Consider the following 23,908-nt stretch of genomic DNA (forward strand, 5'->3'; position numbering starts at 1 on the left):
TATACTGTCATTAATTTGTGTGCTCTCAATGGGGTGAGGTTGTGCATAACGTCATTGAATAGCGCCTTTGTTTTGCAATCTCGCGGCTAGCAGCTAGCAGCTAGCTTCCCGGTGTACTGTGTACCAAAGTATTTTAACGAAATGATAGATGTCTATTGGCGTACTATATGTACAGTAATCACCAGACGTGGAGTAGTTGAACTGTTCGCTGTCAGGCGAAAGTTTCTACCGAACAGGGTAAGTTAAACGTTTGATACAAACACTTTAGCTCTATGGCAAAGGCTCATGGCAAATCCATATTGTAAAGCGAGCATAAACATCATACTAACAACTGTTTTTTATAGTTTATCGTTAGTCATCTAGTTCGATCCCTTGCTAATAATAGTTAGCTGAATTGCTAACGTCAACTAGCTAGCTAGCGAATGTTTCTGGCCAAACAATGCAGTGACAAGTAGGTTATGATTGCAAAAATTGATAACTTGTGGTTAGGCTACTTGATAGCTGTTTTTATTTTCATAGGGATTTATCAGTATTTATTCTTGTTTTGGGTCACATTATTTTGCCAACGGCTTTGTGAGTATTACTAAAATGTGTGCTCCATCTCTTAGGAGACCCATGGAGTCTGCAGTGGAGAGTTCCCGCATTGGTACAGAAAACAAAGACATCACACTGCCTGAAGTGGAGAGTGCGTCCATTGTTTCAGAAAGCGAGAAACCTGTTCTCTCTGCAGTAGAGACCGTGGAGAGTCCCTCAACCATTTCAGAATGCAAGGAATTCACACCATCAGCAGTGAAGGACAAGGATGTCTCCATAGTTTCAGAATGCAAGAAAACTACCCCTTGTGCAGTGGAGACTAAAGACAATGAGGATGTCACCATTATTTCAGAACGCAAGAAACCCACGAAAGCACCGTCAGCAGTGGAAAATGCCTCTCATTTCAGAAAGTTCGTCACACGAGGGCCATCGCCTGTGGATCGGTAACATCGATCCCAAAATCACAGAGTGAGTGAATCCCTGTGGCCCATGAATCCTGGGCTCACTCTCAATTAGTCTTTCTAATTGTCATTTACATCATTGTCCTTGCATTCTATCTCCTCACATCCTTCTACAATGCGTTTTTGAAAAGGTGAGGAGAGAGGATGCGAAGAATCAAGAAAAGATTGATTGAGACGGAGCACGTCTTGCTTCTTACTCTTCCCAGCCCAGCGGAGTGGCCGCTGTGACTAGCCTGTATGATTGATTAGCTATGTGTCTGTGAGGGCTGGAGAATGAGCAGATGACGTTGGGCGTGTGAAAGAGAGGCACTCGGGCATGGCGACCTGTTCTGCTGAGGGGCTGCCATCATTTCTCACTCATCTGGCCTGTTTACTCTGTCAACCTGTAGCTCGCTGGCTGCTCTCTTTTGTTCAGGCGCAGGGTAGAGGAGGTGTGTGGAGGGGCAGCACAAGGTGGGATTGGCTGGTGGGCTCCTGGAAAATGTACAGCTTGCTTGGGCTGGTGTCTAGACAGGCGTTTCCTTCCAAACTACCTTCTGTTTTTCTTTAAATAACCTGTTGTACCTCCCCAATGGCTACCTATTCCCATAGGGCGCTAGACAAAAGTAGTGCACTGGATTGGGAATAGGGTACCATTTGGGATGCACGCTGCCTGGTAGAAGAAAAACAACAGAATATTCCCACAGGCTGGTGATTGGTAAGATTCATTAGCTCACATGCTCCCAGTGTTTGTTGTAGCAAGACCCACTTCAGGGCTCTCCCTCAGAAAATTAGCGTGTGTGTGTGTGTGTGTGTGTGTGTGTGTGTGTGTGTGTGTGTGTGTGTGTGTGTGTGTGTGTGTGTGTGTGTGTGTGTGTGTGTGTGTTAATCTCGAGCCGGGAGCCCAAATAAGTGGGTAATTGAGATGTGAGGTAAAAAGCTGTGCTGTAATTTCTTATTTTTCTGTATATTCTCTGTCAGAGATTGATTGTGGTGGTGATAAGGAGATGGGTAGGGGCTTAGTCTGCCTCCCAGATCTGTGGTGGGCCCAGGTTAAATATAGGGTGCCATTTGGGACAAAGACTCAGAGCCATTGATCACTCATTTCTCTAAGGAAAGTCCAAACTGGAAGATTCCCCCAGGGCTTCTGGAGCTACAGTAGCACTCAGAAACCTGGCAGGAAATGTTAACTCTTTTAAAACCACCACATGGTTCCTACAACTGCTGCTAAGCTATGTTCTCTTCTGTTTCTCTCTCTGTTTCTCTCTCTGTTTCTCTCTCTACCTCTCTCTTTCTCTCTACCTCTCTCTATCTCCCTACCTCTCTCTTTCTCTCTGTTTCTCTCTCTACCTCTCTCTTTCTCTCTACCTCTCTCTATCTCCCTACCTCTCTCTTTCTCTCTGTTTCTCTCTCTACCTCTCTCTTTCTTTCTGTTTCTCTCTACCTCTCTCTTTCTCTGTTTCTCTCTCTACCTCTCTGTTTCTCTCTCTACCTCTCTGTTTCTCTCTCTACCTCTCTGTTTCTCTCTCTACCTCTCTGTTTCTCTCTGTTTCTCTCTCTACCTCTCTGTTTCTCTCTCTACCTCTCTGTTTCTCTCTCTACCTCTCTGTTTCTCTCTACCTCTCTCTTTCTCTGTTTCTCTCTCTACCTCTCTGTTTCTCTCTCTACCTCTCTGTTTCTCTCTCTGTTTCTCTATGCAATTTTTTATTTTCTCTTGTTATTTTCCATCTGAATGAATCCAGGTCTTAATGATGTCAGACCCTCAGCACCATCACCAGTCATGTTCCCAAGCCCTCCAGATCTCTGAAATGATCGAGTCTCGGGACACAACGCTGAGAGATTGCTCATTTTCTCCTTTTCTCATTCTTTTTGGAGAAACTAAGAGTGGTGGAAAAGCTCAGCTGAAGTTGGGAGATCATCTCAGTTTTACTAGTATCATTCCCAGGTCGCAGTCTGCGTTCTGTCCACACCTTTGAATGACATGGGCTGCATTTCATCCGCGTGTGCTACCTCCCGCTATCTCAGGGAGGTGCATCACAATAGCGTACAGGGCACTACAGTGTGACCATTTTACTCGCATATGCGTCTAAATATTTTGCTCTGCGACCTAGAATTATAATTTAGGAGCACCAGTGCGGCTAGAAAAACATCACCCAGATGATAATGGTTGCAATGATTACTTCACTGTACTGCAGCCCCTGAGTGCCATGGAGAATACACTGAGTGCCATGGAGAATACACTGAGTGCCATGGAGAATACACTGAGTGCCATGGAGAATACACTGAGTGCCATGGAGAATACACTGAGTGCCATGGAGAATACACTGAGTGCCATGGAGAATACACTGAGTGCCATGGAGAATACACTGAGTGCCATGGAGAATACACTGAGTGCCATGGAGAATACACTGAGTGCCATGGAGAATACACTGAGTGCCATGGAGAATACACTGAGTGCCATGGAGAATACACTGAGTGCCATGGAGAATACACTGAGTGCCATGGAGAATACACTGAGTGCAGATTCATGACCGTCATGTTTCACCATTACTATAAAGAAAACGGCTTGTTACCTGCTCCTAAATCTCTTTGTGCTTCTACATTTATCAACTTAAAGGACAATTACACCCAAAACTATATTTTGTTATTTTTTTCATTAGTCCATTGTTGACATAGTCCCAAAATGTTTTGCTTGTCAACAATCACGTTTTCAAAATATGTAACCTTCCAAAATCATCCCTGTATGATGCAAAATACATCATATGAGGCAAAATACATCATACAGGGATGATTTCTCTATTTTGAAAGTTACATATGTTGAAAACTTGATTGCTGACAAGCAAAACATTTTGGGACTATGTCAACAATGGACTAATGAAACAAATACCAAAAGATAGTTTTGGGTTGTGAAAAAGGTCATTTGTTTTTGGAGAGGAAGCTGAGCTGTTGAGCAGCAGATCTGATAGCATATGAAACATGTTGTGCACTGGTCTCCAGCCACCAGCTGCCTTAGCTTCAGCAGTGTGTCTTTACAGATGGTGTCAGTCAACAGGTGACAGAAACAATGAAGAGACCATTCAACAACATCAACACCCCGAGCCGCCTGCTCGAGCCACATGCCCAGGCAGGTTTCCCTCAGACACACACACGGCTCCACCCACTCCATTCACACAATGAGAGTGGCTGCTGCTGCAGTCTTGATTATGCGCTGACATGTTGACCTGTCAGTCCATGCTCTATTGGGGCCCATTCACGGCCAGTGATGGATTCAGCATGTGCTGTCTGAGCTGCAGGTTGTTTGTGGTACTAGACTGGGGGGGGCTACAGACCGGACACAGGGCCATGCCCACACGGTGGAGGTGGAAGTGGAAAAGAAGGAAGGACCTGGCAGTGAGACATCACTGCCCTCTTTAACTTACCCTTTACCAGGAAAGACGTGCTTGGAAAGACTGCCTCTTTTACCTCATGTCCACATGAGATAACCATGAAGCATGGCCTCTGGGTCATGTCAGACATTGGACCAGTGTAACGGATGTTTCGTCCTATCCTTGTCTTGCTTTTCCCCCTGTTTCTTTCTGGTGCCCAGTTTGAGAGTGAGTATTCAGATCCTGCCTTAATGACTCACTCCTCAGTCCTCAAATAGATGGCCTTAGAGTGGAGGATCTGCAAGTGCTGGGCCCTTTGTTGTTCTTTAGACATTTAACAGATGTCTTGCTTGGCTCAGCTTCATGCTTTCACAGAAGAGCACCCTCAAGCAAGGAAATCACTCTTCCCCTCAGCGGACCTATACTCCCCTCCACCTCCCCCTACCACCACCTCCTCCCGCCGGCCGGCACGCTTTATAGCCCCCAGGAGAAGTGCATTGTGGTCTTGTTAAAGGCCAGAAGTGGTCCGTCCCCTCCCGTGGTCCTTCCCGGTGTATCAGTCCACTATCAATTCCTCAATCTGTGCCAGCAGCAGGTCGCAGGAAGACCCACCATTCCAGCCTGCAGAGGGTGGAGTCTGGGAAAGTGAGAAATTCTCCTTGGAGAGAAATCTCCAGGGAGGCTAAGGGAAGACATTAATACATCCAGGGCTGTGGCCCAAATGGCATCCTATACCTTATATAGTGCACTACTTTTGACCAGAGTGGTCCCTGGACAAAGGTAGTGCACTATATAGGGAACCATTTGGGATGCAACCCAGGACCCCCTGTACTCCCCCTCCTAGGCTACATACCTTTCTAGAATTAAATATAACAGTGCTGGACAAAACTATAAAAGTAACTTTGGCCCAAGCTTCTCTGTTGTACACAACACAATTCCCAGGCTGTCTCTCCGGGGGGATTAAGGCTTTTTTATATATATATATATATATATATATATATATCTGTATCTGTGGCTATCAAAGAAACTAAGTGATTAGTCTTCAAAAGGGAACATGTTGTGACATATCAGACTTTGGGTCTAAGCTTGAGATCAATAAATACCTAATGTTAGACCTAGGCTAATGTTAGACCTAGGCTAATGTTAGACCTAGGCTAATGTTAGACCTAGGCTAAGGTTTGACCTAGGCTAATGCCTGACCTGAGGCTCTATTGCACTGTGCGGAATTCAACTTCTGCCAATGTACAGGGAACTTCCAAAATAATGGAAACACTTGAGTAAATGAGGGATACAAAGTATATTGAAAGCAGGTGCTTCCACACAGGTGTGGAGTCAATTAACAAATCATTAGGGCCGTGTATTAAAATGCTGGGCAGGCCATTGTTTTGGCTACCATGGCTATGCCCACATAGGATGACAATGCCCCATCCACAGGGCACAAGTGGTAACTGAATGGTGTCTGGAACTCTATTGTAGGGATGCGACACCATTCTTCCAAAATAAATTCCATCATTTGGTGTTTTGTTGATGGTGGTGGAAAACTCTGTCTCAGGTGCTGCTCCAGAATCTCCCATAAGAGTTCAGTTGGTGTGAGATGTGGTGACTGTGACGGCCATGGCTTCTGGTTTTCATAGTTTTTCTGCTCATCAAACCTGTAGAATCTATGCCAATGGCTCATTGTGTCCCAACACACTATTAAGACACTTGTTAGTGTTTCCTTTATTTTGGCAGTTAGGCTACTTGTGGCTTTATGTCTTGCTTCCAACATACCTGTGATGACTATTAGTGGTGCTGTTTGTACAACCACACCCATCTGCCCTCGCCCGTATATATGTGATATAACCTACTAATATAGAACTTAGGTTAGTTAAGAGAAGGCAGGACGTATATATGTGATATAACCTACTAATATAGAACATAGGTTAGTTAAGAGAAGGCAGGACGTATATATGTGATATAACCTACTAATATAGAACATAGGTTAGTTAAGAGAAGGCAGGACGTATATATGTGATATAACCTACTAATATAGAACATAGGTTAGTTAAGAGAAGGCAGGACGTATATATGTGATATAACCTACTAATATAGAACATAGGTTAGTTAAGAGAAGGCAGGACGTATATATGTGATATAACCTACTAATATAGAACATAGGTTAGTTAAGAGAAGGCAGGACGTATATATGTGATATAACCTACTAATATAGAACATAGGTTAGTTAAGAGAAGGCAGGACGTATATATGTGATATAACCTACTAATATAGAACATAGGTTAGTTAAGAGAAGGCAGGACGTATATATGTGATATAACCTACTAATATAGAACATAGGTTAGTTAAGAGAAGGCAGGACGTATATATGTGATATAACCTACTAATATAGAACATAGGTTAGTTAAGAGAAGGCAGGACGATTTGAGGGGGGGCGCAGGATTCTTTTTGCCTGGTTTTAAATATGTTTCTGCTTATAATTTCCGACATTTTGGTAGACTATTTGTTAGTAAACTTATGTATAATTAGATACTGTAGATGCAGCGTCTCTTCTGTCATTATATGTTGACCTAGAAGACTAAATAAACCTTTTCTCACCAGAATAATGTCATAAATGATAGAATGAATGTTTCAATCTAGTTGACATTGGTAAAGTTTTCCCTGTCGTCTCTGCTTCTTTCTCGGAGCAAAGACTTAAAATAAAAAAGTACAAAAATATTCAGTGCAAAACATGAAAATGACATCAGTTTGACCGGTTGTACGGAAATAGAAAGCTGTGTAAACGACCCAACATGTTTCTGATAAGATTTCAGTTCTGATTGGATGCATATTTAATGTGGTTGAAATACTATCAGCTTTTATGATGCTGATAAATATAGCACCTCTACAGACGGTATCTAACTGACCATTCACGTTCTCTCAAGATACTGAAATAAATCATATTTCTCCACTCCTGTTCCCCAGTAATAATTTAACCTACATTTGGTGTATAATCTTACTGCAATAAATGTTTAGTTCTGCAGGAGTTAACATTAAGGCTATGTGAGAGGTTATAGACCTACAGTCAGTGTCCAGATTTCAGTTTCCATTTTACTCATCTGAACAGTAGGCTACAGTTCCCTTGACGTGCCATTGGCCTATTTGAAGTGCGATCTTGTGACTGTTGAATTTGTATAGCGCCTCACAATCCATAAAACTGTTATCATCCTCTTTTACCGCTTCACCAACTCTTTCCCAAATGTATTTTCTGGCCCTCCCTTCTCTTTACTTACAAACCCTTAACCAACAATGCAGTCCAAGAAATAGAGTTAAGAAAATATTTACTAAATAAAGTAAAAAGTAGCACAAAATATCAAGGCTATATATAGTGGTACCGGTACCGAGTCAATGTGCTGGGTACAGGTTAGTCGAGGTAGTTTGTACGTGTAGGTAGGGGTAAAGTGACTATGCATAGATAATAAACAGCAAGTAGCAGCAGTCTAAAACAAGGGGGGTCAATGTAATAGTCTGGTGGCCATTTGATTAATTGTTCAGCAGTCTTATGGCTTGGTGGTAGAAGCTGATATGGAGCCTTTTGGACCTAGACTTGGCATTCTGGTACCACTTGCCGTGCGGTAGCAGAGAGAACAGTCTATGACTAGGGTGACTGGAGTCATTGACAATTGTTTGGGCCTTCCTCTGACACCGCCTTGTATATAGGTCCTGGATGGCATGAAGCTTGGCCCCAGTGATGTACTGGGCTGTACGCACTACCCTCTGTAGCGCCCTATGGTCGGATGCCGCCATACCAGGCGGTGATGCAACCAGTCAGGATGCTCTCGATGGTGCAGCTGTAGAACTTTTTGAGTATCTGGTGACCCATGCCTGGGGACCCACATCATTTGCTCACATTGTATATAGTCTTATTTTTTTCTACTGTATCATTGATTGTATGTTGTTTTACTCCATGTGTAACTCTGTGTTTTTGTATGTTGTCGAACTGCTTTGCTTTATCTTGGCCAGGTCGCAATTGTAAATGAGAACTTGTTCTCAACTTTCCTACCTGGTTAAATAAAGGTGAAATAAATAAAAATGCCAAATATTTTAAGTCTCCTGAGGGGGAAAGGGTGTGGTGTTGTCGTGTCCTCTTAATGACTGTCTTGGTGAGTTTGGACCATGATAGTTTGTTGGCGATTTGGACAACAAGGAACTTGAAAATCTCAAGCCGCTCCACTACAGCCCCGCTGATGTGAATGGAGATGTGTTCGGCCCTCCTTTTCCTGTAGTCAACGATCAGCTCCTTTGTCTTGCTCACGTTGAGGGAGAGGTTGTTGTCCTGGCACCACACTGGCAGGTTTCTGTCCTCCCTATAGGCTGTCTCATCGTTGTCGGTGATCAGGCATACCACTGTTGTGTTGTCAGCAAACTTTATGATGATGTTGGAGTCATGCTTGGCCACGCAGTCGTGTGTCAACAGAGAGTATAGGAGGGGACTGAGCACTCACCCCTGAGGGGCCCCCGTGTTGAGGATCAGTGTGGCAGATGTGTTGTTACCTACCCTTACCACCTGGGGACGGCCCGTCAGGAAGTCCAAGATCCAGTTGCAGAGGGAGGTGTTTAGTCCCAGGATCCTTAGCTTAGTGATGAGCTTTGAGGACACCATGGTGTTGAACACTGAGCTGTAGTCAGTGAACAGCATTCTCACATAGGTGTTCCTTTTGTCCAGGTGGGAAAGGGCAGTGTGGAGTGCAATAGAGGTTGCATAATCTGTGGATCTGTTAGGGCGGTATGTAAATTGGAGTGGGTCTAGGGTTTCCGGGATGATGGTGTTGATGTGAGCCATGACCAGCCTTTCAAAGCTCTTCATGGCTACCGACGTGAGTGGTCCGGAGCGGTAGTTATTTTGGCAGGTTACCTTCTCTTTCTTCGGCACAGGGACTATGGTGGTCTGCTTGAAACATGTAGGTATTATAGACTCGGTCAGGGAGAGGTTGAAAATGACACTGAAAACACCACTTGCCAGTTGGTCTAGCAAAACAGTCTTGTAGCATAGCATTCACAAGAATGATAGATGAATGGTGGATTAATCATAGATTAATCATAGATTAATGGTGGATTAATCATAGATTAATGGTGGATTAATCATAGATTAATCATAGATTAATGGTGGATTAATCATAGATTAATGGTGGATTAATCATAGATGAATGATAGATGAATGATAGATGAATGATAGATGGATGATAGATGAATGATAGATGAATGGTAGATGAATGGTAGATGAATGATAGATGAATGATAGATTAATCATAGATTAATGGATTTTTTTAAGGCATTGTTGTTTTTATTCAATCCACACAATATTTCCTGACCTTAAACCCGCCCGCCCAGCTGATATAACCTCGAGTGCTGGTTGTGAGTCAACCCGTGCATCACAAACGACTATGACACAACGACTACCCGTTTTAGAATGAGGATTCCATAAGAGATAATGAATATAAAGGTTATATTATGACTGTATGACAAGGTAACCTTTCTATTCCTGATCTGGTCATGCCCAGTCTACGCTGGAGATGTTCTTATAATGACCCCCGTGAATGAGTAGCGTGCAGCATAGACTCATGACGTGCATGGACAGTGATATTTGGCTTGGACAACAGAGAGAATACACTCTCCTATGCACACACTGCATGCTTGGCTGCCCACTAATACAGACAGTCGACATGGACATATGAAATTGGCTGCGTCTTGTTCAGACTGCTCCTCCCCCATCTACATTACAGCTCGGACAACACATACAGTATATCCTTTACTGTTTTCTTAACTTCTCTCTCTGTTCTAGGCTACTGTAGGGATGTTTGAGAGAACTCTCATAATCACTTCTACTTAAAGGGATAATCCACCCCGTAAACCACTACTTCCTATGATTAACAATGTTAAACAATGTAAAATAACACTAATATGTGAAAATATTTTTTTACAAATATTACATTTTGTTATATCAAGGTTGGTAGAAAAAATCGTTATGGAAATCTGTTGGGGCTCAAGTTGACAAAACCCACAATGCAATGCTCTCTCTCTGGGCTCGCTAGCTCGCTAGCTAGCAAACGTAGCTACATACAATAATACCAATGTCAGCATGTGAAGTTGCTAGCTAGCGGTAAAATTGCCATAAACAAACTTTACTATCAATTTAGTAGTCTATCCCACCCAGTTCAACTTGCAGTTGGTCTCTTGCCCAGAGCCAGTTCAACTTGCAGTTGGTCTCTTGCCCAGAGCCAGTTCAACTTGCAGTTGGTCTCTTGCCCAGAGCAAGTGCAGCACTATGTTTTATTTCATCCACTGATACAACATAGGCTTTCACCAAATTGACAGTTTCATGATTTTATTTCTGGGGTATGGATTATCCCTTTAAACGTCACAGTGTGTAGGCTGTGTAGAATGTATGTAGGCCGTAATCTTCTTACAGTGTTGAGACTCTTGTGTCTGGAGGCCCTCTGTATCACTGGCACAACTGTTAGCCATGTTAATGACTAATGAATCCAATTGAGTCTATTGTGTCGTACAAGGCTGGGCTGGTCTAGTACAGCATGTACCACTGTAGAGGACTCCTCCTAGCCTAACGTGTTTACAATGAGGCTATAGTCTAGACCTTCTCACAGTCAGATGGTCAAACAATTCATATTATACTTGCTATCTGGGATCCTTGGGATGTACCAACTCTGACGTTACCACATTGAAGTTGAAATGTTAAATGTTTAAGATAAGGTTTATGGTAGGGGTTTTGCTGAGGGTTATGGTAAGGGTTAGGGTTAAGGTTATGGTAAGGGTAGGGGTTTTGCTGAGGGTTATGGTAAGGGTTAGGGTTAAGGTTATGGTAAGGGTAGGGGTTTTGCTGAGGGTTATGGTAAGGGTCGGGGTTATGGTTTGGGTTATGGTAAGGGTCAGGGTTAGGGTTATGGTAAGGGTAGGGGTTAGGGTAAGTGTTATGGTAGGGGTTAGGGTAAGTGTTATGGTAAGGGTAGGGGTTAAGGTTAGGGTTATGGTAGGGGTTAAGGTAAGGGTAGGGGTTAGGGTTATGGTAAGGGTAGGGGTTAGGGTTATGGTAAGGGTAGGGGTTAGGGTTATGGTAAGGGTAGGGGTTAGGGTAGGGGTTAGGGTTATGGTAAGGGTAGGGGTTAAGGTTAGGGTTATAGTAAGGGTAGGGGTTAGGGTAAGTGTTATGGTAAGGGTAGGGGTTAGGGTTAGGGTTATAAGGGTAGGGGTTAGGGTTAAGGTTAGGGTTATGGTAAGTGTCGGGGTTTTGGTAAGTGTTATGGTAGGGGTTATGGTAAGGGTTAGGGTAAGGGTAGGGGTTAAGGTTAGGGTTAAGGTTAGGGTTATAGTAAGGGTAGGGGTTAGGGTAAGTGTAAGTGTTATGGTAAGGGTAGGGGTTAAGGTTAGGGATGTCCGAAGGATCCCGGATAGCACTAACCATTCATATTATTAATGGTTCCTGGATGTTAGTGAGAATGAATCCCACTGCTAATAACCTTCTGAATGGAAGGTGGACATGTTACATTTCCCACGAATTCTATAGGTTACAGCAGCACGGCAGCTAGCCTGCTGCACGCAGAAGTGGATGTTTTTCTTGAATTAGAGTCTGTTGGGAATTCAGGCTTCCTTTGTTTTAGTTTTTCATTGTCCTGCTGCCGTATCCTCTGCATTGTGTGGATATAAGATTTACTGTGCCTAAAAAGGTGTTAAGAGACCTGTCATTCTAATCAGGCTCAGCTGACCGGGATGCCTAATATACTGTAGTTATGTTACATGGATGAATGATGTATATGTTAAGAATAGGATGCACTGTCTGTGACAAAGGAACGTTAACCAATTATGTTGTCATGTTCTTAGTTGATAGTAGACATTCATAAAGGCATATAGGCCTTCTGCCTGTATTGAGAATGACATTCATTAATGTGTTTGGAGATTACAAAATGTTACTTTAAAGTGACTTACTTTATCTAAGTACTTTGAAACAGCAAATCAAAACCAAGAGACATGATTTTTTGGGGGAAATTTTAGTAATTTAGCAGATGCACTTATCCAGAGTGACTTACAGGAGCAATTAGGGTTAAGTTCCTTGCTCAAGGGCCCATCGACAGATTTTTCACCAATTCACCTCGGGGATTCGAACCAGCAACCGTTCGGTTACTGGCACAATGCTCTAACCTCAGTATTGTTTGTGTTTTTCTCCCTCCCTCCCTCCCTCCCTCCCTCCCTCCCTCCCTCCCTCCCTCCCTCCCTCCCTCCCTCCCACTACAGGTAGAGGTGGAGAGAGGTTGGGAAGGTGAAACAGTTTGACTTCCTGTTCCACAAGTCTGGACCAATGGAGGGCCAGCCCCGAGGATACTGCTTCGTTAACTTCCACACCAAAGAGGTACAACACCAAACCAATAATTTCCCATCTCTCCCGTGAAAATATTGTTTCAAACTTAATAGGGCTCCACCAACGGTAACATGGAGATCTCTTGTTCTCTATTTCTGTCTGAAGTAGAGGTCGACCGATGATGATTTTTCAACGCCGAAGCCGATTTATTGGAGGACCGAAAAAAGCCGATACTGATTAATCGCCGTATTTGTGTATATATATATATATTTGTAATAATGACAATTACAACAATACTGAATGAACAATGAACACTTTTATTTTAACTTAATATAATACATCAATAAAATCAATTTAGTCTCAAATAAATAATGAAACATGTTCAATTTGGTTTAAATAATGCAAAAACACAGTGTTGGAGAAGAAAGTAAAAGTGCAATATGCGCCATGTAAAAAAGCTAACGTTTAAGTTCCTTGCTCAGAACATGAGAACATATGAAAGCTGGTGGTTCCTTTTAACATGAGTCTTCAATATTCCCAGGTAAGAAGTTTTAGGTTGTAGTTATTATAGGAATTATAGCACTATTTCTCTCTATACCATTTGTATTTCATACACCTTTGACTATTGGATGTTCTAATAGGCACTTTAGTATTGCAAGCCTAATCTCGGGAGTTGATAGGCTTGAAGTCATAAACAGCACAATGCTTGAAGCATTGCGAAGAGCTGCTGGCAAACGCAGGAAAGTGCTGTTTGAATGAATGCTTACAAGCCTGCTGCTGCCTACCACCGCTCAGTCAGACTGCTCTATCAAATCATAGACTTAATTATAACATAATAACACACAGAAATACGAGCCTTAGGACATTAATATGGTCGAATCCGGAAACTATCATTTCGAAAACAAAACGTTTATTCTTTCAGTGAAATACGGAGCCGTTCCGTATTTTATCCAACGGGTGGCATCCCTAAGTCTAAATATTCCTGTTACATTGCACAACCTTCAATGTTATGTCATAATTGCGTAAAATTCAGGCAAATTAGTTCGCAACGAGCCAGGCGGCCCAAACTGTTGCATATACCCTGACTCTGCGTTCAATGAACGTAAGAGAAGTGACACAATTTCCCTAGTTTAATATTGCCTGCTAACCTGGATTTCTTTTAGCTAAATATGCAGGTTTAAAAAGATATACTTCTGTGTATTGATTTTATGAAAGGCATTGATGTTTATGGTCAGGTACATTCGTGCAACGATGGTGCTTTTTTCACAAATGCGCTTTTGTTAAATCATCCCCCGTTTGGCGAAGTTGTCTATCTTTGTTAGGAAGAAATGGTCTTCACACAGTTCGCAACGAGCCAGGCGGCCCAAACTGCTGCATATACCCTGACTCTGTTGCACAGAACGCAAGAGAAGTGACACAATTTCCCTAGTTAAAAGAAATTCATGTTAGCAGGCAATATTAACTAAATATGCGGGTTTAAAAATATATACTTGTGTATTGATTTTAAGAAAGGCGTTGATGTTTATGGTTAGGTACACATTGGTGCAACGACAGTGCTTTTTTTCGCGAATGCGCTTGTTAAATCATCACCTGTTTGTCGAAGTAGGCTGTGATTCGATGAGAAATTAACAGGCACCGCATCGATTATATGCAACGCAGGACAAGCTAGATAAACTAGTAATATCATCAACCATGTGTAGTTAACTAGTGATTATGTTAAGATTGATTGTTTTTTTATAAGATACGTTTAATGCTAGCTAGCACCTTACCTTGGCTCCTTGCTGCACTCGCATAACAGGTAGTCAGCCTGCCACGCAGTCTCCTCATGGAGTGCAATGTAATCGGCCATGATCGGTGTCCAAAAATGGCGATTACCGATTGTTATGAAAACTTCATATCGGCCCTAATTAATCGGCCATTCCGATAAATCGGTCTACCTCTAGTCTGAAGTGTGATGGGAGGCAAGTCCCCTGGGTGTTATTCAGAGGAGCTCTATGTGTATTAGCCTCATACACACAGACACACATCATCAGCCATTAATGTCTCTGTTGTCATCACTCTATGAAAAGGAATGATGGTATAATGATTTGTGTAAGAGGTCTTGGATAAGAGTGTCTGCTAAGTGACTACAATGTAATGATACTGACCTAGTTTCTGATGGGGGAAATTATGATTTTCATGAGGATCAAACACGTACTCTTTTTCCAATCTCCAGGAAGCAGAGCGGGCGATCCATTGTCTGAATGGGAAGCTGGCCCTCCAAGAAGCTGGTGGTGCGCTGGGCACACGCACAGGTAAAGGTAAGGGTCCCTCTCTGAAACTTCTCGCCTTTACACACACACACACACACACACACACACACACACACACACACACACACGCATGGCCAGTGATTCATTATGGCTTCCTCTGTTAGGGTGCAAGGCTAGCCCAATACAGGTCATTAAGTTGTACAGAGTTAGCCTGAATGTTAGCGTCCTGCATGCAACTGTGTTTTCCTGTGTTCTGGTCAGTGGTGTGACTGTTGTTGGGTACTGCACGGTAGCAGCATGTAGGACGTTAGCTGAAAGGCAGTAGTGTAGGACGTTAGCTGAAAGGCAGTAGTGTACGACGTTAGCTGAAAGGCAGTAGTGTAGGACGTTAGCTGAAAGGCAGTAGTGTAGGACGTTAACTGAAAGGCAGTAGTGTAGGACGTTAGCTGAAAGGCAGTAGTGTAGGACGTTAGCTGAAAGGCAGTAGTGTAGGACGTTAGCTGAAAGGCAGTAGTGTAGGACGTTAGCTGAAAGGCAGTAGTGTAGGACGTTAGCTGAAAGGCAGTAGTGTAGGACGTTAGCTGAAAGGCAGACGTGTAGGACGTTAGCTGAAAGGCAGACGTGTAGGACGTTAGCTGAAAGGCAGACGTGTAGGACGTTAGCTGAAAGGCAGTAGTGTAGGACGTTAGCTGAAAGGCAGACGTGTAGGACGTTAGCTGAAAGGCAGTCGTGTAGGACGTTAGCTGAAAGGCAGTAGTGTAGGACGTTAGCTGAAAGGCAGTAGTGTAGGACGTTAGCTGAAAGGCAGTAGTGTAGGACGTTAGCTGAAAGGCAGTAGTGTAGGACGTTAGCTGAAAGGCAGTAGTGTAGGACGTTAGCTGAAAGGCAGTAGTGTAGGACGTTAGCTGAAAGGCAGTAGTGTAGGACGTTAGCTGAAAGGCAGTAGTGTAGCCAGCCGGTCTGTCAGTACCTCTAGGCCGGGCCAGGGGAGATCTCTTGGACTCCAGCAACCCTGGTATTTCACTAACAATAGACAGCTGCCGTGTGGACTAAGGAAATCCTGTATAGTCCCAAATCACACCCCTTCTGTGCACACCCTGTCTCCCGTCTCCCACTCCTTGGACAACAACAAGTCTGTGTCCAGACACACACACACACACACATAACATTGATCAAAAATAGGAAAGTAACTAGTATGTTGCCATATTTATTTATTTTTTATCTAATTTAACTTTTATTTAACTAGGCAAGTCAGTTAAGAACAAATTCTTATTTTCAATGACGGCCTAGGAACAGTGGGTTAACTGCCTTGTTCAGGGGCAGAACGACAGATTTTTACCTTGTCAGCTCGGAGATTCGATCTAGCAAGCTTTCGGTTACGAGTCCAACGCTCTAACCACTAGGCTACCTGCCAACATGCCATCCACATGCCATCCACATGCCATCCATATACCATCTACAGTTGAAGTCGGAAGTTTACATACACTTAGGTTTGAGTCATTAAAACGTGTTTTTCAACCACTCCATAAATTTCTTGTTAACAAACTATAGTTTTGGCAAGTCGATTAGGACATCTACTTTGTGCGTAACACAAGTCATTTTTCCAACAATTGTTTACAGACAGATTATTTCACTTATAATTCACTGTATCACAATTCCAGTGGGTCAGAAGTTTACATACACTAAGTTGACTATGCCTTTAAACAGCATGGAAAATTCCAGAAAATGATGTCAAGGCTTTAGAAGCTTCTGATAGGCTAATTGACATAATTTGAGTCAATTGGAGGTGTACCTGTGGACGTATTTCAAGGCCGACCTTCAAACTCAGTGCCTCTTTGCTTGACATCATGTGAAAAATCGAAAGAAAACCTCCACAAGTCTGGTTCATCCTGGGGAGCAATTTCCAAACGCCTGAAGGTACCACGTTCATCTGTACAAACAATAGTACACAAGTATAAACACCATGGCACCACGCAGCCGTCATACCGCTCAGGAAGGAGACGCGTTCTGTCTGCTAGAGATGAACGTACTTTGGTGTGAAAAGTGCAAATCAATCCTAGAACAACAGCAAAGGACCTTGTGAAGATGCTGGAGGAAACGGGTACAAAAGTATCTATATCCACAGTAAAATGAGTCCTATATCGACATAACCTGAAAGGCCGCTCATTAAGGAAGAAGCCACTGCTCCAAAAACCGCCATTAAAAAAGCCAGACTACAGTTTTCAACTGCACATGGGGACAAAGATCGCACTTTTTTGGAGAAATGTCCTCTGGTCTGATGAAACAAAAATAGAACTGTTTGGCCAAATGACCATCGTTATGTTTGGAGGAAAAAGGGGGAGGCTTGCAAGCCGAAGAACACCATCCCAACCGTGAAGCACGAGGGTGGCAGCATCATGTTGTGGGGGTGCTTTGCTGCAGGAGGGACTGGTGCACTTTACAAAATAGATGGCATCATGAGGATAGAAAATGATGTGGATATATTGAAGCAACATCTCAAGACATCAGTCAGGATATTAAAGCTTGGTCACAAATGGGTCTTCCAAATGGACAATGACCCCAAGCATATTTCCAAAGTTGTGGCAAAATGGCTTAAGGACAACAAAGTGAAGGTATTGGAGTGGCCATCACAAAGCCCTGACCTCAATCCTATAGAACATTTGTGGGCAGAACTGAAAAAGCGTGTGCGCGCAAGGAGGCCTACAATCCTGACTCAGTTACACCAGCTCTGTCAGGAGGAATGGGCCAAAATTCACCCAATTTATTGTGGGAAGCTTGTGGAAGGCTACCTGATCCGTTTGACCCAAGTTAAACAATTTAAAGGCAACGGTACCAAATACTAATTGAGTGTATGTAAACTTCTGACCCACTGGGAATGTGATGAAAGAAATGAAAGCTGAAATAAATATTTCTCTCAACTATTATTCTGACATTTCACATTCTTAAAATAAAGTGGTGATCCTAACTGACCTAACAGGGAATTTTTACTAGGATTAAATGTCAGGAATTGTGAAAAACTGAGTTTAAATGTGTTTGGCTAAGGTGTATGTAAACTTCTGACTTCAACTGTATATGCCATCATATACAATCCATATACAATCCATATGCCATCCATATGCCATCCATATGCCATCCATATGCCATCCATATACCATCCATATACCATCCATATGCCATCCATATGCCATCCATATACCATCCATATACCATCCATATGCCATCCATATGCCATCCATATGCCATCCATATACCATCCATATACCATCCATATGCCATCCATATGCCATCCATATGCCATCCATATGCCATCCATATGCCATCCATATACCATCCATATGCCATCCATATGCCATCATATACCATCCATATACCATCCATATGCCATCCATATATCATGTCTGACTCAGTGAGCCATTCTGAGTAGAACCTTTCTAACATGATGATCAAGTAATGGTTCTTCAACGATATGGTCTATTGATTCAACGATATGGTCTATTAATTCAATATTGATTCAATATTGATTCAATGATATGGTCTATTGATTCAACGATATGGTCTATTGATTCAACGATATGGTCTATTGATTCAACGATATGGTCTATCGATTCGACGATATGGTCTATCGATTCGACGATATGGTCTATTGATTCAACGATATGGTCTATTGATTCAATATTGATTCAACGATATGGTCTATTGATTCAACGATATGGTCTATCGATTCGACGATATGGTCTATCGATTCGACGATATGGTCTATCGATTCGACGATATGGTCTATCGATTCGACGATATGGTCTATCGATTCGACGATATGGTCTATTGATTCAATATTGATTCGACGATATGGTCTATTGATTCAATATTGATTCAACGATATGGTCTATTGATTCAATATTGATTCACGATATGGTCTATTGATTCAATATTGATTCAACGATATGGTCTATCGATTCGACGATATGGTCTATCGATTCGACGATATAGTCTATTGATTCGACGATATAGTCTATTGATTTGTATGCAATTGTTGTTCCTTGTGATTGTCATGATCTCTCTTTGTCATGTGAAGTCAAGTGACCTTGACCAAGGCCATGTACTGGAGATCCCCTTCAGCTTGTCTTTAACCGTGGAATCATTTTATTTTTCCATCACTTCAGAGGCTGATTGCCTCATCTCTGAGCCTGACCTCTGAACCTGTGTACTTACAGATAATGGAGGGAAGAGACACTAATCTAAATCATCTGAAGATAGAGATATGAGACAGATCACACATGCAGAAAATAGACCTGTGGCCCTTGCCTATCCGGAACATATAGGATACATTCTAATAGAAAGCCTTGCCAAATAGAGGGAAGGGAGTATTTGAGGGTCATGGTCATAAATGTCTGTCCATTGTCTATTATGACTAGTGTGTTAGGTAGTCTGGCGTGAGAAACAATTATGGGTGTGTGTTTACTTTCAATGTAATACTTATTTCTATGTTACGTTGAGGAATAAAGGTATTCATTCATCCATCCAGCCATCCATTCCAGCCATCCATCCATTCATCCATTCATCCAGCCATCCATCCATCCATCCATCCATCCATCCATCCAGCCAGCCATCCAGCCATCCATCCATCCATCCGCCATCCATCCATCCATCCATCCATCCAGCCAGCCAGCCAGCCATCCATCCATCCATCCATACTGGATCAGAAAGCTAACTTGTGCTTTTTGAAACCAGGACATGGTGATCATGACAGTTTGATCCTAACTGATTACTGAACCTGTTAAGTCTGATATAGGTCATTTGTGCTGTACTGAAGTGTGTGTTGTGGTTCTTCTCTCCACAGGCTCACATTGCATCAGTCATGTGGGTGAAGTTGAGGGGTGGTTTTGAGAGGAATTAATACACAGTTCTATTGCTGTGCCGTTCAGCTTCCCCACAATGCCTTTGGATTTGACCAAAAACAGCACCAGACACAAACAGTGACACGCTACCTGCCTGGTCCATGGTGCGACTGTGAGCTAAACGGGCTCCGCTCTGGTTACCTTTCCCCCTCCTCCCCCCACACTCTCTAGTTTGCTTCCCCACTTACTCGCTCTCTGTAACTCTTTCCTCACAGTAACGCTCTCCTTCTCACAGTCACTCTCTCCTCTCTCTATAACACTCTCCTCATAGTCACTCTCTCCTCAGTCACTCTCTCCCTCTCTAAATAACGCTCTCCTCACAGTCACTCTCTCCTCTCTCTATAACACTCTCCTCATAGTCACTCTCTCCTCAGTCACTCTCTCCCTCTTTAAATAACGCTCTCCTCACAGTCACTATCTCCTCTCTCTATAACGCTCTCCTTCACAGTCACTCTCTCCCTCTAAATAACTCTCTCCTTCTCACAGTCACTCTCTCCTCTCTCTATAACGCTCTCCTTTTCAGTCACTCTCTCCCTCTAACTCTCTCCCTCTCTCTAACTCTCTCCTCACAGTCACTCTCTCCTTGTCTCTAACTCTCTCCTCATAGTCACTCTCTCCTTCTCAGTCACTCTCTCCCTCTCTCTATAGCTCTCTCCCTCTCTCTATAGCTCTCTCCCTCTCTAACTCTCTCTCTCTATAGCTCTCTCCTTCTCACAGTCGCTCTCTCCTTCTCACAGTCACTCTCTCCTTCTCAGTCACTCTCTCTCTTCCCCTCTCTCCCGTACAAAGTACGAGTGTGACGATCCGTGCGATTGAGGCCAAGCTTCAGATGATGGAGAACCCAGATGGAGAGGAGTACCAGGGCCACTCAGCCTACATGTACAACAAGCCCCCAGAGAAGAAATGCCTACAGCCCTACAGCAGACCCTTCCGTAACTTCAGGAGATGACACAAATGGGATGGAGACAGACCATCCAACACCTAGGCTCGAACAATTCCGGTAACTTTCCCAAAATGTCCCCCTTTTCCAGAAATCCCAGTTTGAAGATTCCCAGTATCAGGAGGGAATAAGCAGGAAATCCAGAATCCTCCAACCAGGATTTGTGGAAAATTTGGTAATTTTGGTAAAGTTACTGGAATTTTAGCCATTACTGGAATTTTGGTCAAGTTACTGGAATTTTGGTCAAGTTACTGGAATTTTGGTCAAGTTACTGGAATTTTGGTCAAGTTACTGGAAGTTTGGTCAAGTTACTGGAAGTTGTGGTCAAGTTACTGGAAGTTGTGGTCAAGTTACTGGAATTGTGGTCAAGTTACTGGAATTCTGAATATTGACTAACTGTTAAGGTATTATTCCACTTTGGCACTCAGGCTATTTCCGCTAGTCTGTTTGGACTATCATGTTTGGCTTGGTACTGACCAGTTGGCAAGAGCACAAACAGATCTGGGACCAGGCTACAGTGGGAGAGGTCAGGCCACAAAACCAAACCGCTGTACTGTATTGCTTCAGGTTTGGACAGACAGCACGACAAGCCATTTGACAGGTGAAATCCTCACTCTCTGCTTTATTTTGAGCTAGTGTGTATTCTTACTTGGGAGAGGAGGGTTTTTTATTTGAGGAGTATTGTTTTTCTAATCTTATTTTCAATAACTTTTAACGGCTATATATTGTATGATGTGTACAACATCACACCTTCAATTTATCTTACTGTTGTTTATTTTTGTCATGGTAATGTTTAATTTCTCTCTTTGCTGTTTAGTGTTGGGAGTTTGACATTATTACCCTTAATAATTACCAATTTTCCAGGGCACGTCAGACCAACATAACATGATGAATAAGGATCAGGTCCCCTCTCTCATGCATTGTGATGTGGAAGGGAAGCCTAGATCAGCACTCCTACTCTGAGATGCTTTGTGAATATGGGCCCTGATTTAGTGGATCTATAATGTTTCCTATACATGCTCAGTCTGAGTCCCTTATTCAGCATGTTATGTTGGTCTGTAGTCACAAAAGGGAAGACATGGCATAAAAGTGGCTTTTGAAAACTGAGTAGTTGTCACCTTTCTGTGTTTCTTGTGATCAAAGGTTGTGAAAATGTATTTATTTAATTCATATTTGTTTGTTTGAGTGTGATTTGATGGCAACTTTGTACAATTGGAACTTTTTATTCCTGCTATGACACCCAGTAAACCAAGAAACTACATTGTAACTCAACTCATGCATGGTTCCTTCATTAAATAGTATTTTTTTTTAAATATATATTTGTTCTCCTTCTGATTTAAATGTTATGCCCATATTTTTCTGTATTGTAGCCTACTTGTTGTTTTTTGAAAGTGTTTACAGGGCTGTTTTATTCATCCCACAATTTGTAGATCTGCCAAATGGTTAGAAGAATCTGGTACTACTAGAGTATGAGATTCCCATCGCTATTTACCACTCCTCATCAATGTTGTGCACAGTAGCTCTATCCTCAATGAGGTTTTAATGTAATACCAGTCCTCAGTATAGTCTCGTCAAAAAACACGAATTAGATTTTCTTCAATCAAGAAATGAGTCACTTGATATCACATTTTTGTGCTGCCTCACTGCACTCTATTTAAATGTGTTGCAGGCAGCTGAAATGTAGGTGTCTGTTTGATGCCCATGTGAATGGCGCGTGATAACTCTGTCTGCAACCTGAATGGTAAGAAACGGACATGATTCATTTAGCGATCAAGACCTGTGAGATCATTTCATTCAAACGTAATGAATTACCAGACTGGATCAGTTATTAGGCTTTGCTTTAAAAAAAAATACAAAATAAATGTACAGTGAAATTATAGCTAAACCCTGATGATAGAAACAGTTGCGGTTCTAGACCATTTCAACTGGGGGGGCCAAGCTGGGGCCAGTTGTTCTGTTAGAGGGGCCAGTTACATTAGACGTTATTGTTGTCATATCGTTTTCTTCACTGCATTGCAGGCAAAAGGCCATGTTCATAATCATCATCGTTGCCACTGTCTAATAACGGATGTAAAAAAAAAAGATAGCAAAAATGAGTTATGTAAAAATTATTTCATACTCCACATTTAGGGGTGCCACAAGGGGTCCAAAATTGTTGTCACAGGGGCACTAGAACCGCTAGTGGATCGAAACAGCTTTGGTAAAATCTTAAACTCTTGGTGCTCATTTTCAACGCCTTCATTGCGGTGATGTCCATGACAGTGACAGATTTACCGCCAAAATTCCAGATGCGCGTTGGTCTCTATTTTTTATGCTTGATGCTGCAGGGCTGTGTTCCACTGCCTATCTTGTCTTTTTCATAGCTAGTTGGTATTTTTTATGCTTGATGCTGCAGGGCTGTGTTCCACTGCCTATCTTGTCTTTTTCATAGCTAGTTGGTATTTTTTATGCTTGATGCTGCAGGGCTGTGTTCCACTGCCTATCTTGTCTTTTTCATAGCTAGTTGGTATTTTTTATGCTTGATGCTGCAGGGCTGTGTTCCACTGGCTATGTTGTCTTTTTCATAGCTAAACAAAGCATCTACTGATTCGCCCTCAATATATTATTAGATTATTGGATTAAAAAGCCTATATATTTGGCGTGAGAATGAGAATTTATTTTGTGTCAAATTTGCAATAGATCCTCTTGCAGAATCAAACATGTGCGTTTAGTTTAATCTTTTTCTAATCAGCGATAATAAATTAACACAACAATAATAATCAAATAAGCAACTCATTTAATAATAACAATATTTTGACATTAGGTTGAGGCCTAATAATAAATGTTTGTCTCGTTTGAAATCTTATGTCTATTTAGTCTCACAAACTCCAAGAATGCAATAGAATAAATGTATAACATGAATAATTAAACCTTAACTATTTATGGTGCATAATTGTGTTTTTAATTATGCAAAATGAAAAACAATGATTCGATGATCCACTTTTAAATAAGTTTACAACAAAGATTTAATTAAATCATTTCCAGACAGAAATATATATATTTTTATAATGGATTACTTATCTTGTGATCAAGGGTCATACATGTATTTCATTCATATTTGTTTATGTTTGGGTGTGATTTGATGTCAACTTTGTACAATAC

The 23,908-nt window shown here is 42.2% G+C and overlaps 1 pseudogene; it reads left to right on the top strand.

Annotated features, from left to right (window-relative positions):
- Positions 1 to 24: 24 nt before the first annotated feature.
- On the top strand, positions 25 to 20,776 carry LOC106568415 (probable RNA-binding protein 18; annotated as a pseudogene).
- Positions 20,777 to 23,908: the final 3,132 nt, after the last annotated feature.

The sequence above is a fragment of the Salmo salar genome, chromosome ssa13 (genome assembly GCF_905237065.1).
Source record: "Salmo salar chromosome ssa13, Ssal_v3.1, whole genome shotgun sequence".
In the NCBI taxonomy this organism is placed as follows: Eukaryota; Metazoa; Chordata; class Actinopteri; order Salmoniformes; family Salmonidae; genus Salmo; species Salmo salar.